General features: G+C 41.7%; 1 protein-coding gene across 2 annotated transcripts in view; it reads right to left on the bottom strand.

Moving 5' to 3' along the window:
* Positions 1-18,484, bottom strand: part of LOC118764511 — a 66,040-nt gene that overhangs the window by 38,444 nt on the left and 9,112 nt on the right. The gene's annotated exons all lie outside the window — the stretch shown is intronic.

Here is an 18,484-nt window from a genome sequence, read left to right as displayed (position 1 = left end):
AGCAGTACGCAACTGACACTACATTCAAAAATATAGTTCAACATTTGAGAGGTGCTTTTAATCATCTGAAAGCAAATACTGTTCAAGGATGCATTGATAAAGCAAATAGGAATCTGAGAAGACTATGAGAACACATCAAGTCTATGGAAGATGCTGATGGGGAAAATGGAGATGATTCAGATGAGGATATGGGTTCTAGTGGCTTCTCTGATGACAAGGAAAGCATTACTGAGGACTCTGATAATGATGATTAAAAGTAAATCCAAACTTTCTTTTCTTTTACCTTATATTTCTAGCAAATGGTCAAAATGTTGTAGCAATACATTATCATACCTTTGCCAGAATTGTGCTCTCAAAAACCCCTCAGTTTTAGCTGTATCATGCAACATCAGAGCTTGTGCTAAAGTTTTTAACAAGTTTCATAAGCACCCTTGATGTTGTCACAGACTGTGAAAATATGTTTCAATAGTGTAAATAATTATCTGCTACTAACCGACAACACCCAACCCTTCTATGTGCGGTATCAAATGCAATGAACTGATGTCACTGAATACACTTTACTCTAGCTTACAGGCATAGTGGCAACAGCTATCTGCCAAAATCCTGTTTGAGCACATAGGTCTAAGAAAAAAGGAAAGGACTGATGTCACTATTGCAGTGATAATACCACATAAACTGAGTTGATCAAAGATCTAACATCTAGAAGCCATCTTGAATTTCTTTCACATCTCATAACTTTTTTCTAAATATCTGATGAAATAGGTTTGTCCCATGACTCCACAAAGCTTTATGTGATATGGAGTTGAATGAAGCTGTTATTAAATAACATACATACACACAAACATATATATATACACACACACACATACACATATACAAGCATACGTATATAAAACATAAATAAACAACCTAGAAGTACAGCATCTGTTCTTTGGGGAAAGTTACAAACATTTTGGACAGGTGACTCTCGGCTATGATGGCGTAATCAATAAGAAGAAGAAATAAATGAATACCTTAAGAAAGTAAAAACAATATGGTCATTTGAACTCTCAGCTTACAACAAGCATATTAGCTCCAATACCTTTACAGTGCCTGTCTTCATGCCTATGTTTGGCCTTCTGAACTAAATGGGACAGATATTTGAACTCGCAAGCTACTCAGTATTACAGGAAACTTCAACATCAATGGAGCAGTAGACATGTTATACTTCCCAAGCAAGGATTGGTGACTGTGGTCACAGATTGGTACTGATGTCATGTGAAACACGTATTAAGACAGCAACCACAGCAGAGGAAAAAGACCAGTAACAATCTTGCACAAGTTTGCGACCATGAAATCAACAACATAATTAGGATAGCTAATGAACTTAAGGAGAAGCATGAAATAAGTTACGATACAGATCTCTCCCCAAGTAACATTAGAAAAATATACTTATCAAAAGCACAAAATTACGACAACTGGAAGTCTCTAAGGGACAACCTGCTGAGAGCCACTGACCAGATCTGTGGTTGATGCAAAGTCCCCTCAAGACCCAAAATAACGTGGTGGCGGAACAATATTGTTGACAGGGCTATTAGACAAAAGAAAAAGGCTTGGAAGGACTGGAAGAACGGTGATAGCAGGGAAGTGTATCAGACTGCTAGAAGGGAAGCTAGGAGGCAGGTGTATTTAGCCAGAGGGGAAGCAGATAAGAAAAAATTTGCCAATGTTCTGCGCCGTGAGGATAAAAGACTTGAGGTATTTCGTGTTGCAAGAAAGTGTGTGAGAGAGAATCGTGATGTGGTAGGAGAGAAATGTGTTCGCATGGATGATGGTTCACTTGCGCTAATAGAGGCTGAAAAGAGAGAGGTTTGGAGACACCACTATGAAAGGTTGCTGAATAAAGAAAATGAATGGGAGAAAGAGAGTCTGCCGAATGTCGACCCAACAGCTAACCGAGATGACAGTTCTATGGTAGTTAGGGCAATTAGTAGCATGAAGACAGGGAAAGCCCCAGGCCCATCAGGAATTACTGCAGAGATGCTCAAAATATCTGGTAGTGTCGGCTATAGCCTAGTCACCCGTATAGTTAACCAGGTGATACACGAAGGAGTCATTCCCAATGACTGGTGTAGCAGCATAATAGTCAACTGCAACAAAGGTAAAGGTGACGCCCTAGATACAAATAACTACAGGAGTATCAAGCTGCTGGATCAGGTAATGAAGGTTACGGAGAGGGTTATAGCCCAACTAATTAGAGAGAGAGTTAGTTTAGATGAGATGCAGTTTGGGTTCGTGCCAGGGAAAAGTATTACTGATGCTATATTCCTGGTAAGACAGCTGCAGGAGAAATACCTATACCTAGCTTTTGTTGACATGGAGAAAGCCTTCGACAGGGTCTCCCGATCCCTTATCTGGTGGTCAATGAGGAAACTAGGGATTGATAAATGGTTAGTGAGAGCTGTGCGAGCCATGTACAGGGACACTGCCAGTAAGGTGAGGGTTGGCAACGAGTACAGTGAAGAATTCCGGGTAGAGGTTGGGGTCCACCAAGGTTCAGTCCTCAGCCCCCTCCTATTTATCATAGTCCTCCAGGCAATAACGGAGGAATTCAAGACAGGATGCCTCTGGGAGCTCCTCTATGCTGATGACCTTGCTCTAATTGCTGAGTCACAATCAGAACTGGAGGAGAAGTTTCAGGTGTGGAAGCAAGGATTAGAATCGAAGGGCCTTAGAGTCAACCTAGCTAAAACCAAAGTCCTAATAAGTAGGAAGGTAGACATTTCACAAACGCCTTCAGGTAGATGGCCCTGCTCGATCTGTAGAAAAGGAGTAGGTAGAAACTCTATAAAATGCACCAAGTGTAAGTTATGGACACATAAGAGGTGCAGCAATGTCAAAGGAAGGCTAACTAGGAAAATAGTTTTTGTATGTGGCAGATGCTCAGGAGCAATAAACACTGAAAATGCGCAGAGACCAACTTCCACCACATTCCAGGGAGAAAAACTAGAAATAGTTGATAGCTTCCATTACCTAGGTGACCAAGTCAGTAGCAGGGGTGGGTGTGCTGAAAGTGTAACTGCTAGAGTAAGAATAGCCTGGGCAAAGTTCAGAGAGCTCTTACCTCTGCTGGTAACAAAAGGCCTCTCGCTCAGAGTAAAAGGCAGACTGTATGATGCATGTGTACGAACAGCCATGCTACATGGTAGTGAAACATGGGCTGTGACTGCTGAGGATATGCGTAAGCTCGCAAGAAATGAAACCAGTATGGATGTGTAATGTCAGTGTTCATAATCGACAGAGTGTAAGTACCTTGAGAGAAAAGTTGGACCTAAGAAGCATCAGTTGTAGTGTGCAAGAGAGACGTTTGCGCTGGTATGGTCATGTGACAAGAATGGCTGAAGATAGCTGTGTAAAAAAGTGCCACACCCTAGAGGTTGAGAGAACCTGTGGAAGAGGTAGACCCAGGAAAACCTGGGACGAGGTGGTGAAGCACGACCTCCGAACTTTAGGTCTCACCGAGGAAATGGCTAGAGATCGAGACTTATGGAGGTATACTGTGCGTGAGAAGACCCGGCAGGACAAGTGAGACCATAACCCTTGGCCTCTACCTGGATGTAGCCAGTCCACTTATGCATACCTTTCCTTCTTGGGACACAAAACTCTACTTGTGAAGACCTGTTGAGGCAAGTGGAAATCAAAATCAAAATTAAAATCGATCAACATCAATGGAAATTGTAGCTGTAATACCAGTGCCGGTGGCACATAAGCGAACCATCCGATCGTGGCTGTTGCCAGCCTTGCCTGGCCCCCGGCCGGTGGCACGTAAAAAGCACCATCCGATCGTGGCCGTTGCCAGTCTCGCCTGGCCCCCATGCAGGTGGCACGTAAAAAGCACCATTTGACCGTGGCCGTTTGCCAGCCTTGCCTGGCCCCCGTGCCAGTGGCACGTAAAAAGTACCATCCAATCATGGCCATTGCCAGCCTTGCCTGGCCCCCATGCTGGTGGCACGTAAAAAGCACCATTCGACCGTGGTCGTTTGCCAGTCCCGTCTGGCACCTGTGCCGGTGGCACATAAAAAGCACCCACTACACTCACGGAGTGGTTGGCGTTAGGAAGGGCATCCAGCCGTAGAAACATTGCCAGATCAGACTGGGCCTGGTGCAGCTTTCTGGCTTCCCAGACCCCAGTTGAACCATCCGACCCATGCTAGCATGGAAAGCAGATGCTAAATGATGATGATGATGAACCAGTTCACTGAAAAGGTTGTGCATCGGTACTTGACATGAAAAAAAAAATAACAAAAGCTTGGCACGAAGTACCAACTAAGGCAACTAATGGTTATTTGAAAATATAAGTGAAAAAGGTTTTGTGAGACGTTCCCTCTACAGAAAAGTAGATAAGTAATCCAAACTCCAAATAAGTCATGTATGTAAGGAAGTTTTATAGAAATATCCAATGGAAAAGCATAGTTATGTTTGAATTAGAATATGACCTGACAGTTATAAACAATATTAGATGTGTTATGTATCTAAAAAATTGTGCATGAGAATGAGATGACACTAGAGAATGTAGTAATAGGTGGCTGCTAGAATGTAAAGAAAACAAGAGCTACGTAAAATGGAGTTGTGTTAGTGTAAGAACTAATATTCATCTGTATGTATTAAATATAAGGTAATAAAATGCAAAAATAGGAAATTAATTGTTAATATTACTAATTTAGATAGTAAATACTTGCTTTGGCTATAAATATTAAAAAGAACGTCAGAGGTTTAATTAGATGTAGTAAACTGAAAATAACAATGTAGGGGAGATAATAGGGCTAAGAATGAAGGGTAGAAAAATTTTTAATTATAAGTAGCGATATGTATATGTATATACACACACACACACACACACATATATATATATATATATATATATATATATACATATAGATATATGTATATATATGAGATACATGTATGAGAGAGAATCGTGATGTTGTAAGAGAGAAATGTGTCTGCATGGATGATGGTTCACTTGCATTAAACTAAGCTGCAAAGAGACAGGTTTGGAGACACCACTATGAAAGGTTGCTGAATAAAGAAAATGAATGGGAGAAAGAGAGTCTGCTGAATGTTGACCCAACAGAGGGACCAGCTATCCGAGTTGACAGTACCTTGGTAGATAAAGCAATTAAGAGTATGAAGACAGGGAATGCTCCCGGTCCATCAGGAATTACTGCAGAGATGCTCAAAATATTTGGCAGTGTCGGCTATAGCCAAGTCACCCATATAGTCAACCAGGTGATACACGAAGGAGTCATTCCCAATGATTGGTGTAGCAGCATAATAGTCAACTGCTACAAAGGTAAAGGTGATGCTTTAGATACAAATAATTACAGAAGTATCAAGTTGTTGGATCAGGTAATGAAGGTCATGGAGAGGGTTATAGCCCAACTAATTAGGGATAGAGTCAGTTTAGATGAGATGTTTGGGTTTCTGCGAGGGAGAAGCACCACTGATGATATATTTCTGGTAAGACAGCTGCAGGAGAAATGCCTAGCCAAACATAAACGTCTGTATCTGGCTTTTGTTGACATGGAGGAAGCCTTTAACAGGGTCCCCCAATCCCTTATCTGGTGGTCAATGAGGAAACCAGGGATAGATGAATGCTTAGTGAGGGCTATGCAAGCCATGTACAGGAACGCTGTCAGTAAGGTGAAGGTTGGCAACGAGTACAATGGAGAATTCTGGGTAGAGGTAGGGGTCCACCAAGGTTCCATCCTTAGCCCCCTCCTATTTATCATAGTCCTCCAGGCAATAACGGAGGAATTCAAGGCAGGATGCCCCTGGGAGCGCCTCTTTGCTGACGACCTTGCTCTAATTGCTGAGTCACTATCAGAACTAGAGGAGGAGTTTCAAGTGTGGAAACAAGGATTAGAATTGAAAGGCTTTAGAGTCAACCTAGCTAAAACCAAAGTCCTAATAAGTAGGAAGGCCCTGCTCGATCTGTAAAAAAGGAGTAGGTAGAAACTCTATAAGATGTACTCGGTGTAAGCTATGGAAGGCTAACTGGGAAAATAGGTTTTGTATGTGGCAGATGCAAAGGAGCAATAAACACTGAAAATGTGCAGAGAACAACTTCCACCACATTCCAGGGAGAAAAACTAGAAGTAGTTGATAGCTTCCGTTATCTAGGTGACCTAGTCAGTAACAGGGGAGAATGTGCTGAAAATGTGACTACTAGAATAAGAATAGCCTAGGCTAAGTACAGAGAGCTCTTACCTCTGCTGGTGACAAAGGGCCTCTCACACAGAGTAAAAGGTAGACTATGATGCATGTGTACGAACAGCCATGCTACATGGCAGTGAAACATGGGCCATGACTGCTGAGGACATGCGTAAGCTCAGAAGGAATGAAGCCAGTATGCTCCAATGGATGTGTAATGTCAGTGTGCATACTCAACAGAGTGTTAGTACGTTGAGAGAAAAGTTGGACCTAAGAAGCATCAGATGTGGTGTGCAAGAGAGATGACTGCACTGGTATGGCCATGTGGCGAGAATGGATGTGGATAGCTGTGTAGAAAAGTGCCACACACTAGCGGTTGTGGGAACTTGTGGAAGTGGTAAACCCAGGAAGACCTGGGATGAGGTGGTGAAGCATGACCTTCGAAAATTGGGCCTCACTGAGGCAATGACTAGTGACCGGGACCTTTGGAAATATGCTGTGCTTGAGAAGCCTCGGCAAGCACAAGTGAGACCATAAGTTTAACCAGCCCACTTATGCGTACCTTTCCTTCATTGGACACTAAACTCTGCTTGCGAAGACCTGTTGAGGCAATCGAAATCAAAATCGAAACCAAATTCGATGACTGGCATCTGTGCTAGTGGAGCACTAAGAGTACCATACAAGTGTGATTGTTGCCAGAGCAACAAACTGGCTTCCATGCTGGTGGCACGTAAAAATCACCATTCGAGAAAGGCCAAGAAATTGTTTTGACTAATATATATCATCATCATCATCGTTTAGCGTCCGTTTTCCATGCTAGCATGGGTTGGACAGTTCTACTGGGGTCTGTGAAGCCAGAAGGCTGCATCAGGCCCAGTCAAAATCTGGCAGTGTTTCTACGGCTGGATGCCCTTCCTAACGCCAACCACTCCGTGAGTGTAGTGGGTGCTTTTTACGTGCCACCCGCACAGGTGCCAGATAGAGCTGGCAAACGGCCACGAACGGATGGTGCTTTTTATGTGCCACCGGCACGAGGGCCAGGTGAGGCTGGCAACGGACACGAACGGATGGTGCTTTTTACGTGCCATCGGCACGAGGCCAGTCGGGGTGGTGCTGACAACGGTTGCGAAACGGAAGGTTCTCTTACATGCCACCGGCACTGGTAACACATCTGCAATTTCCATTGATCGATTTCGATTCTGATCCTCACTTGCCTCAACAGGTCTTCACAAGTAGAGTTTCGACATGCCACCGGCACTGGTAACACATCTGCAATTTCCATTGATCGATTTCGATTCTGATCCTCACTTGCCTCAGGATATTTTTCCTATTTACATAATGACACTTTCCTCATATGTAAAGTAACTTCAGGGTCATAGTTTAGAAAAATATAAAATTCTGTGTGAAAGCACGGCTGGATTGTAAAAATTTATTCAAATGTCTATATATTATGAGTCTGCGTGTTAACTATTCAATCGTACATCAATTACAATTGAAAAACAACAAAAACACTTTAACAGATGATACACTCAAATAAATGCAATCCCCAACCATCGAAATTCACTTACATTTCAAACACATACCAATTGAAGCCCTTTCATGTCCAAGTCACTTTTTACCACAACATACAACAATAAGATATGTGTGTACCCTCCCCTGCTACTGACTAGGTCAACTAGGTAATGGAAGCTATCAACTACTTCTAGTTTTTCCCCTGGAATGTGGCAGAAGTTGTTCTCTGCACATTTTCAGTGTTATTTATTGCTCCTGAGCATCTGCCACGTACAAAATCTATCCTCCCAGTTAGCCTTCCTTTGATGTTGCTGCACCTTTTATGTGTCCATAGCTTACACTGGGTACATCTTATAGTATTTCTACCTATGCCTTTTCTACAGATCAAGCAGGGCCATCTACCTGAAGGGATTTATGGTTTACCTGCCTTCCTACTTATTAGGACTTTGGTTTTAGCTAGGTTGACTATAAGGCCCTTCGATTCTAATCCTTGTTTCCACACTTGAATCTTCTCCTCTAGTTCTGATAGTGACTCGGCAATTAGAGCAAGGTTGTCAACATAGAGGAGTTCCCAGGGGAATCCTGTCTTGAATTCCTCTGTTATTGCCTGGAGGACTATGATAAATAGGAAGGGGCTGAGGACGGAACCTTGGTGGACCCCTACCTCTACCCAGAATTCTTCATTGTACTCGTTGCCAACCCTCACCTTACTGACAGCGTCCCTGTACATGGCTAGCACAACTCACCCTAACCATTCATCTATCCCTAGTTTCCTCACTGACCACTACATAAGGGATCCGGGGACCCTGTCAAAGGGTTTCTCCATGTCAATGAAAGCCAGGTACAGGGGCTTATCTTTGGCTAGGTATTTCTCCTGCAGCTGTCTTACCAGAAATATATCATCAGTGGTGCTTTTCCCTGGCACAAACTCAACACACACACACACATATATATAGACATATATTGCTCTCTGCCCTTCAACCCCATACCTAGCTACTAACAGACTGTCCATGATCTCATCTTCTCCTCCTGTCTTCCTCTCACTGCCTCCAACCCCATTGTCCACACTCTTCACACTCCCACTATTTACTTGCTTCCAAAAATCCACAAGCCCAACAACTCTGGCCACCCCATCACCTCCGCCTGTAACCGCTCCACGGAACTCATCTCAAAATACCTCAACCATGTCTTTGCCCCCCCTCCTTAATGGCTTCCCTCCCCTCACACATCCAGGACACTAACCATGCTCTTCAACTTTTCAGCTCTTTCTCCTTCCCTCCTGGGTCCTCTAAACTTCTCTTCATTCTTGATATCAAAAGTCTATATATAGACTTTTGATATCAAGATCCCACACAATGAAGGACTTCTTGCCCTCAAACACTTCCTAGACCTTCGACCCAACCCCCAATCTGACACGTCCACACTCCTTCAACTGCTTCTTGTTCACAGGGGAGTTTTATGAACAGGGCCCCAACTATGTGAACCTGTTTGCTGACTATACTGTGGCCCAAATATTTTCAAGATTCACTGATCCTACTCCTGAACTATACGGTCGCTATATTGATGACTGTATTGGTGTGACCTCACTCTCCTGTAAACAACTAGACTCCTTCCTCTCTTTTGTCCAATCTTAGAAAGGGACCTAACTAGTACAACTGTACCTATGAATGAAATTCAGGAAAACTGAGTACCCTGCATTAATATGGATATATCATGTCCTAATCAAAACTTCAACGGAAAAAAAGTGTTCATGGAAAAGTGTATATAATTCACTTGTCAATGATTAGAAATATTACAAGAGGTTAGCAAATGAGAATACATGAAAAACAGAGGTTCAACTCCAGGTAGATCCAACAGAAGGACTAGCTGCAGAAGTTGACAACTATGCAGTCAAATTTTGATTAAAGATATTAAGGTAAGGAAAGTAACTGAATTGTCAGGGATATTACTGAGATGTTGAAAATATGAGGTGAAACAGGATAAGGATTAATAGTCACTTTCATTTTCAATCTCATTTGTCAGGAAGGTTGTTTGACTAAAATATTGGAGATTCAAGATGTTGTTTTTGCTATGGAATAAGGAAGGACACCTGGTCCAAACATTACATTATTGTCAAAGGGTGGCTGCTCTGTATCAATGGAATTTGTCTGCTTTGTATTTGAGTTAGTAGGGTCTGGATTCTCAGGTATTTGGAAATTGTCCAAAAGGATTTTTTTCCAGTAATGATAGCCTGATAATATCTCAGTTATACAGTTTTAGTGATATCACTGGATTTTTTAAATAAGTCTGACAACTCTTTGCTTTCATCAACACTTTATTTATGTAGATTGAAGCAAAGAGTTGTCAGACATATTTATGACAAAAAGGGTCTTCAGTATATCTGAAATGTGTACCTGAAATGAATAATGTATGGCTAATTGAATGTAATGTAATAAATGATAATACATGTGTGTTTTGTTGTAATACTCTATGCCTTCCCCAAGTCTTTGGAGGGAAGCAAAGAAGACTGATAATATGTAATAAATGGTTAAAGAAAATGGAATAATTAGTGTGAGAGACAGTTAATATTGATGGTGTGAGGATCAAGGGGCAATGTGTCAGTTGTGCATCAGACTTTTGTGTCAGTCTTTGTCAGTCTGGCGGAGCAACAAATAGGGCGATTGCTGGATGGGGGACCAGCTGCATCAGGTATGACACAAATATCTTTCAGAACAGAGACATCCATCTTCTGGCTGGGCATTATTGAAATGTGGGAACACTGCTCAGCCTGCAATTGAATGGCACCCTCACAGTCAAGCACTTGGTTTGTATGGACAGACCAGCTGAATAGACTCTTTGAGGAATTCAAATCAATCATCATCAATGAGACCAAAGAAGTGTGGAAATCTTTGGCAAAACCAGACCTACTTGCCTTGCCACTGACTGGAACAAAGACAGCATTGGCTTCTGAGGGTTCCAAAAATGCCTTTTTCCCACCCCACCCTTTTTGTTGCAAATCTGGCTGGAACATCACCATGGTTGAGAGTTGCTTCACTTTGGCAGCAGAATCTCGTTATGCACCAGTGGAGGGCGAAGCACTGGTAGTTACCAATGCATTGGACAAAGCATGCCACTTCACCCTTGGTTGCACCAATCTCATTGTCGCAGTTGACCACAAACATCTTTTGAAAGTATTTAGTAATTGCTGCCCGGACAGCATCCAGGACTCGCAATTGCACAACCTGAAAGAAAAAAACCCTATGGTATAACTTCAGCATCATTCATGTATCAAGCGGTTGCCATGCAGCAGCTGACACTGTCTCACACCACACTGTCGGACAGCCTACACCAACACTTTATTGCTTTCACTAACATTTTATCTACGTAAATTGAAGCAAAGAGTTGTCAGGCTTCTTTGTGGCAAAAATAAGTATGCTCCAGTCAGTGGCAAGGCAAGTTGGCTTGGTTTTGTTAAAGATCTCCACACCTCTTTAGATCTCGTTGATGATGATTGATTTGGATTTCTCAAAGAGTCTATTCAGCTGGTTTGGCCATACAAACCAAGTACCTGGCTTCAGGAGTTCCCAGAGTGGCAACATTCGTTCAGCAGAAGCAAATGCATAGGGGAATTGGTTGATCAGACCGAACCAGCTGCAGATGTCGGTGATATTCGTAGGGGTGAGAAAGTTACAGATTGCCTTGAGATATCCAGCACAAGGTCACACTGTGGTAGGGGGTGATCTCAAACCCAGCAAATTCGACAGTAGTTTGGGCAAAATTGAACTTGGTGGGATTCAGAATGATGCTGCTGAAACTGCAGATGTCAAGCCATTGGACTGTCTCAAAGAATGCTTCCTCAATGGTGTTCAACCACACCTAAGTGCTGTTGATGCACTTCATTTTCTTGGGTGGTGCTTGAGACAATTTTGTCAAACTATCAGCTGTAGCGATCCCCTGAAGTGAAATATTCCTGTGGTGCAACGCAATAGCGGAAGCAGTCCCAGGGCGTGATGAAGCTGGTTAGGTGGCAGTCCTTCTCATCAAAGGCAATTCTGCAGCATCGAAGACAGTTTTTCAGGTGTGAGCCCGTACAGAGTGGGCTTGGTAGAACAAGGATTGGGTATGATGCATCTCGTGGACTGTATGTTAGTTGAGGGGCTGAGGATCAACAGTCCATCAAGGTTTTCTAGACTTCGTCCAGGTGACAGGTGTACCAATGGAGACAAGCTCAATAATTCCAAGTTGAATGACACAGTCAAGACCTACTTTCACTGATATGGGCATATGATGGGCGACTAGTTTAGCATTGGGGTCCTCTATCAAGCGGATTGATAGACCAGACATCTTGGAGGAGTTGCTGATGTTCACAGACATTGAATGCGCTGAGCTGTAGTATTCTAACAGCCACTTCTCCAGGCAACCACAGTTCTCCTCAGTGGCTGGGAAGTGTAGTGAAGTGGGAGGAGGGGATGGTATTTGTTGCAGGGAGCAGTCGCATACATTCTGAGTTGTCACTGCAAGAGATGTTTCCAGCAGTATGCCAACATTCCCACAGCTTTCTCCAATCATGGGGAAGAATCATCTTGAGGGTGACACAAGCTTGCTTGGAGCGGAAAAGTTTGTCAGTTGAAGGATTTATGTAGATGATTTGACAGGTCATGCACTTCGCAGAGGATGGAACAGTCCCGGATACGTATAAGGTTAGGGCACTGATGATATCTATGGTGCTGCTCTTAGCAGTAGTCATTTTCATGTTGACCAGTATAAGGTGGTGCTGGTCCAGGCCCAGTTTGGATAAGAGACTTGTCCCTGCCAGGCATGACTGACATCCAGTGTCTGCCATAGCATTGTGATGGATAGCTGCAGTCAGTTGTGAAAGAGAAGTGGGGAAACCCAATGCCTTCGCATCAGCTGGGTTGGCTTGAATGAATGTAGTGACGAAGAGATGGGGGTCAGAAAAGCATTTCACCCAGGCATTGCAGTGTTCATTATACACATGGTGGTCAAGAATTATTGCTTGGGAAGTGGATTTGTCAGGGAGGTAAACCACAAAGCATACGCTGTTGAATATTGCAGATGTGTGGTCTTCTGTGTCAGCTGTGTTGGTTTGAGCCTGCCGCTGGGGATGGTGTTGTTGGCTGCAGACACTCTCATGGTGATGCAGGATGTCATACATAGTGTACTTGTGGTTGTAGGTTGCGCATTTCCTCATGCATTCCTGTACATGATGTCTATAGCCATGTTTTCCACAGTGACTGCAGGGGGTAGAGGCAGATGTATCACAGGGGTCACTGGATTTATTGACCAGGTGGTACCACTCCTTGAGCCTATATGAGCTGAAGGCTGCAATGGTTGAGATGGTGCTGTGGCCCATGAGCCGGCTGGCTGAGCATTTTTCACTTATTTTTGCTTCAACATACCTCAGGGCTTCTTCCAGGGTAATGTCTGCTTGGAGTCACTCAGGATATTAAGATGGATCTCCTTGTCCTCCAACTTACATACAAGAGCACTGAGAACTATGACATCGCTGTAATCAATCATGGCATGGTAGGCATCTGAGAGGCATTCCACCTTGAAGTTGCAGAGACCTGCCTGCCCTTGAAGACACAACAGATGCACCAGTCCTGGTGCCTCTTTTGTGGCTGCACATGAGCAACCATAACATTTTATTTGTGGACAGCCAGGAACTTAATGTGACAGAGGACTGTTCATTCATTGCTGGAGGCCAGCACACCGAACATCCATGTGAGATGTTTTCAAAGGGTCTCATCACAACATTCAAGAAGCTGCAAGACATCGTTACCCATAAGACAAGTGGCTTGTTTATAGTCTAACCATCTCTTCTCAAAGTAAGCCGACTCCTCGCTAGTTCTAGCTACAGAGATGACAGAGCAGTGGACCTTCTCAGGTGAGACTTTCACAGGGGTGGCTAGTTGCACAGCTGTCCGATGGGCAGTGGCACTATGAAGATCGATGAGGCAGGCCAGTACCTCCACTAGGGTGTTTGCAGGCCAACTCGTGGCACAGTCGGGTGCAAGACAGGGTATGTTGGCCATGTTGACCCACTTTTTGTCATAAATAAGTCTGCTCCAAACATTACATCATTGCCAAAGAGTGGCTGCTCTGTATCGATGGAATTTGTTTGCCTCATATTTGAGTTAGTAGGTTCTCGATTCTCAGGTATTTGGAAATTGTCCAAAAGGATTTTTTTCCAGTGATGATAACCTGATAATATCTCAGCTATCCTATACAGTGATATCACTGGATGTCTTAATATCTGGATCTTTCAGTTTTAGGCATAGCTTGTAGACCCATTGAAGTATGGTGTATATTCCATCCTTTAGGATTGTTTCATTAACCTATAGAAAGCACAACACACCACATAGTTCCATACTGGTTAGTGATGATGACTTAGTAATCTCAAACATCATGAATTTTTACGCCATAGATAAATTTAGAAAGGAATAGGATTAATCAAGTAGTTTCATTTAAACATTATTAGCACTAACTTAATGATACTTGGGCATAATGCTAGATTTATTCACAGGGGCAAATACTACCCCTGCAGAAAACAATATGGGTACAGAATGTGTGTGTGCACACACAAAAATTCTAACCAACTGAGCCATACTTAAAATTCCTGAAGCTCTAATCAGTTGAATCTCTAAGCCATTGCTAAGGACATTTTTAACAGAATCACACTCTGCTACAATAGTCTGTGTGCATGAAGTGATTATAGTAAAAGGCCAGTATCCAAAGAGCATCACTTCTAAATCCCAGAAAAATTAGAAAGATGGTAACCTGGTTTAAATTAATTTTCAACATGTGTAGACATACACAGAACTAGAAACTTTCTATCTCTAATAGAACATTTCATACTGATATACAAATTTAAATAATCTCATTAATACCTACAATGTTAAGGTCAGTTAGACAGGATTGAATGGAAATTACTATGATCCCTTTCAAAAGTTGTTATTACCATCATCTACATTTATTCAGACCAAGGCCAAGAAAAACTATACATTAATGTCCCAGTTAGCCTGGAAAGTCAGGTACTTTGGATTGTGTGTACTCTATGTCAATGTTTATTAGTGACAAATCTAAACCATTCTTCAAATAATTTCAAAACAGCAGAAAAAGTTGTAGATATTAAAACAGTCAGTGGTATTTAATAGTGATTCAAACTATTATCATGTTATCACATGAAAATTCCTTTTGGACATCTTCCAAATTCCTGATAATCTAAGATCCACAAACTCAAATCCAAGTTGCTGTACTTTCTCAGTCAAACCAGCCTATAAAGTAAGGATGCTGTTGTTACTGTTATATGGCATGGAAACATGAACACTTTAGATTTCACTGTACCTTCCAGTCATTAGCACTACACACAAGTCTAGATCTCAGCTTCTCTTTGTTTACATTCCTACATTGTCGTTTCTCATTTTCTTTGTGGAAAACACCAAATTGGCTTTGATTCCCATTGTATTGATGCTGTTGTATGGTTGTTTTAGGGCCTCAGTAACGATACTCAACACTTTATTATGCCACCATATGTTTGTGCATTTGTCATACAGACACACACCCTTAAGTTCATTTACAGGGAAACGTTTTGAATAAGCATACAAAAGCTTCTATTTTATTATGCCGGTTACAGCCTAATAATGCCAACGGGCAATATCAGGTTTTGGGGTCGTACTGAGCTGTGTCAATATACATATATAGACACACACACATATTCTTTTATTCGTTTCAGTCATTTGACTGCACCCATGCTAGAGCACAGCCTTTAGTCGAATAAATCAACCTCAGAACTTATTCTTTATAAGCCTAGTACTTATTCTATTGGTCTCTTCTGCCAAACTGCTGAGTTATGGGAACATAAACACACGAACATCAGTTGCCAAGCAATGATGCGGAGACAAACACACACACACACATATATATACGACGGGCTTCTTTTAGTTTCCATCTACCAAATCCACTCACAAGGTTTTGGTCGGCTTGAGGCTATAGCAGAAGACACTTGCCCAAGGTGAAAGCAGTGGGACTGAACCCGGAACTGTGTGGTTGGTAAGCAAGCTACTTACTACATAGCCAATCCTGCGTCTATATATATATATATATATATTGTTTGTAGAAAACATAAATCCGAAAGAAGCAGCACACAGGTTTTTTGGGACCTGACGATACGCCATAAAACTAAACCCTTTATGGACGGGAAACCTAAGGTAATCCCATAAACCGGTCTTTCCCATTTCTAACACACACACACACACACACATATATATTACGATGTTTTGTTATTTCTATGTCTTCTACTTTTGAAATTCCTAGCCAGGGAAAAATTTCCCTCCAGGGGTGGGGCGCAGGGAAGAATTTTAATGGGGAAAACTGAAAAATTATTCACAGTCTTTTGCTAGATTTAATCCCTTTGAAGTTGATTTCATTGACATCTATATTTAATTAACATAAAGCTGGTTACAAATGAATATTATTATAACGGCTCTGGAGACCAATAAAGAAACGATTAAAACAGTGCTTTATACAAGATGACATGTTTCTTACCATATGTAAGGATGGATGGGGTAACCCAGGGGTGAACCAGTAAAGCGGGTGGGGAATACAGAAAATAAGTTGTCTACATTTCTATACAAGCATGTCTACACACACACACACACACATATATATATATATATATAATACATACGCACACACACACGTATAATAAGTGTGTGGGTGGTGGTGCAAAACTGATCAAGTGGATAAGGTACTGGAGTGTAAACTAGTGACTCATGAGTTCATATACTGCTGCTGCTTTTGCTGCAGTGTTGTCTCATAGCATTTAACTATTTCTTCCAGTGATAGCCGCAATAATTTTCGATATAAAAACTGCTAAAAATATCTGTATGTGTTTATAAATACATGCATACATATGTGTATATATGCGTACACACATACATATACATTCATACATATACAGGCGTACGGCAAACCCTACTTTTTTTTCGGCGAGGGCTTAAATGTCCCAATATTAGACTAATTTACCTTAATCAATGCGCGGTGATCGCTCATAAGCTTTAAGCTTATAAAATATTATTATTATTTACAGATTCGGCACGGCTTATATCAAATAATCGCTGATTATATATATATATATATATATATATATATATATATATATATATATATATATATATATGCATGCATTCATTAGAGTTGATGAAGGAAGCTGAGTAGCGTCAAGCTGCAATGTCTACTTCTTATGATGCATAACGTGAATCTGTTATCAGTGATGATGTTGATAGCAGAAGGAAACAACAGGCTCAATTGTCATCATTGGGGTATCACAAATCTAAGTACCCGGTCCTCGTCAATACGACAATACTCCTGATGTATTTCATATAATTCATTTCTCTACATTTAAATAGATGGAGCAGTGAATGTGTGTGTGTGTGTGTGTATGTATGACGGGTATGGGGTGTATACGTCACGGAAACAAAGTCGTTTATGTAACTGACAAACACACACACACACACATTCCACAAACTATGCACAAGCACATATATACGTATATATGCATGCATATGCATATATATATCGACACATAAACGGTGACACACATATACCATACATATATCAACACATAAGGACAGACAAAAACATAGACACATACATAGATGTATCACTTGCACTTTTACATCAACATAAATGGAAACAAAAAATAAGATGAGGTGAAGGTGTTGTTTTAATTACGGCTTTTCAATGGACATAATAAATGAAAAGAGATGGCAACAAGACAGAATCAATGCCATCATTATATACCATAAATTATTCACACCATATATATATATATATATATATATATACATACACGCGCGCGCGCACACTCCGAACGGCGGGTGTATACAGACGGTAATACGGGAGAACTAAATGTACGGAATATGAACGGCAGTCTTATTCAGTCTCTGACACTGGACCTGTTACAGGTGACATGTCGAAAATAGACATGTTTGGAGAAGATTCATGGACACCCAAGGGCAGAACAAAAAAGAGCAGATTGCTAGCTTGAGTAAAGCCACATTTGCCGCATAGAAATGCAAGATTATACAACATCGTTGGGTTGGTCTTAAAGTCTAGGTGGCATGCCCTCGGTGGCTTAACAACTGGTTAATCTACTCCCAGCTAAATGAATGAAAGCACATGCAAGGGGGACAGAAGGAGAGATTAAAAGATGTATCTAGAAGGTTTATATTTGTAAAAGGGTGATATCAATATATACGAGTAGGAATTATAGGAGAATATAACAAACACAAGAAGAGACAGGCTGATTGGTGATGAAGTTAACACTTTGGACGTGAAACAAATCAAATAACTTATACATTAAATGTGAGAAGAGGGTGTGGAGTGACCAAAACAGCACATCTCTCGGGGTCCCGTATTTGTCACTGAACTTGTGAACCATGCACTGTCCTGACATAACTAGGGGTCCGCAGAAGTTATATCTGATGGACAATCATTTCTGGCCACAGAGGATTGGTGACAACGACATTATGTGCGTGTGTGGTAGCTGTACATCCCCTCTCACACATCCTGCGACGTATGCGTGAATGGTGCGTTTAAGGTATCAAATTAGCCGTGTATACAATAAGATTGTTATTATTATTATTCCGCCGGTGTCAGCTTTGCTTTTCATCTCTTCAGGATAGATAAAATAAAGTACCAGTTGAGTACTGGGATCGATGTAATCGACTAGCCCCTTTCCCGAAAATTTCGTGTCTTGTGCCAGTAGTAGAAAGGA

This window comes from Octopus sinensis, linkage group LG8, assembly GCF_006345805.1.
Source record: "Octopus sinensis linkage group LG8, ASM634580v1, whole genome shotgun sequence".
NCBI lineage: Eukaryota > Metazoa > Mollusca > Cephalopoda > Octopoda > Octopodidae > Octopus > Octopus sinensis.
Note: the sequence above shows the minus strand (reverse complement) of the source record. Positions and strands in the feature narration are given on the sequence as shown.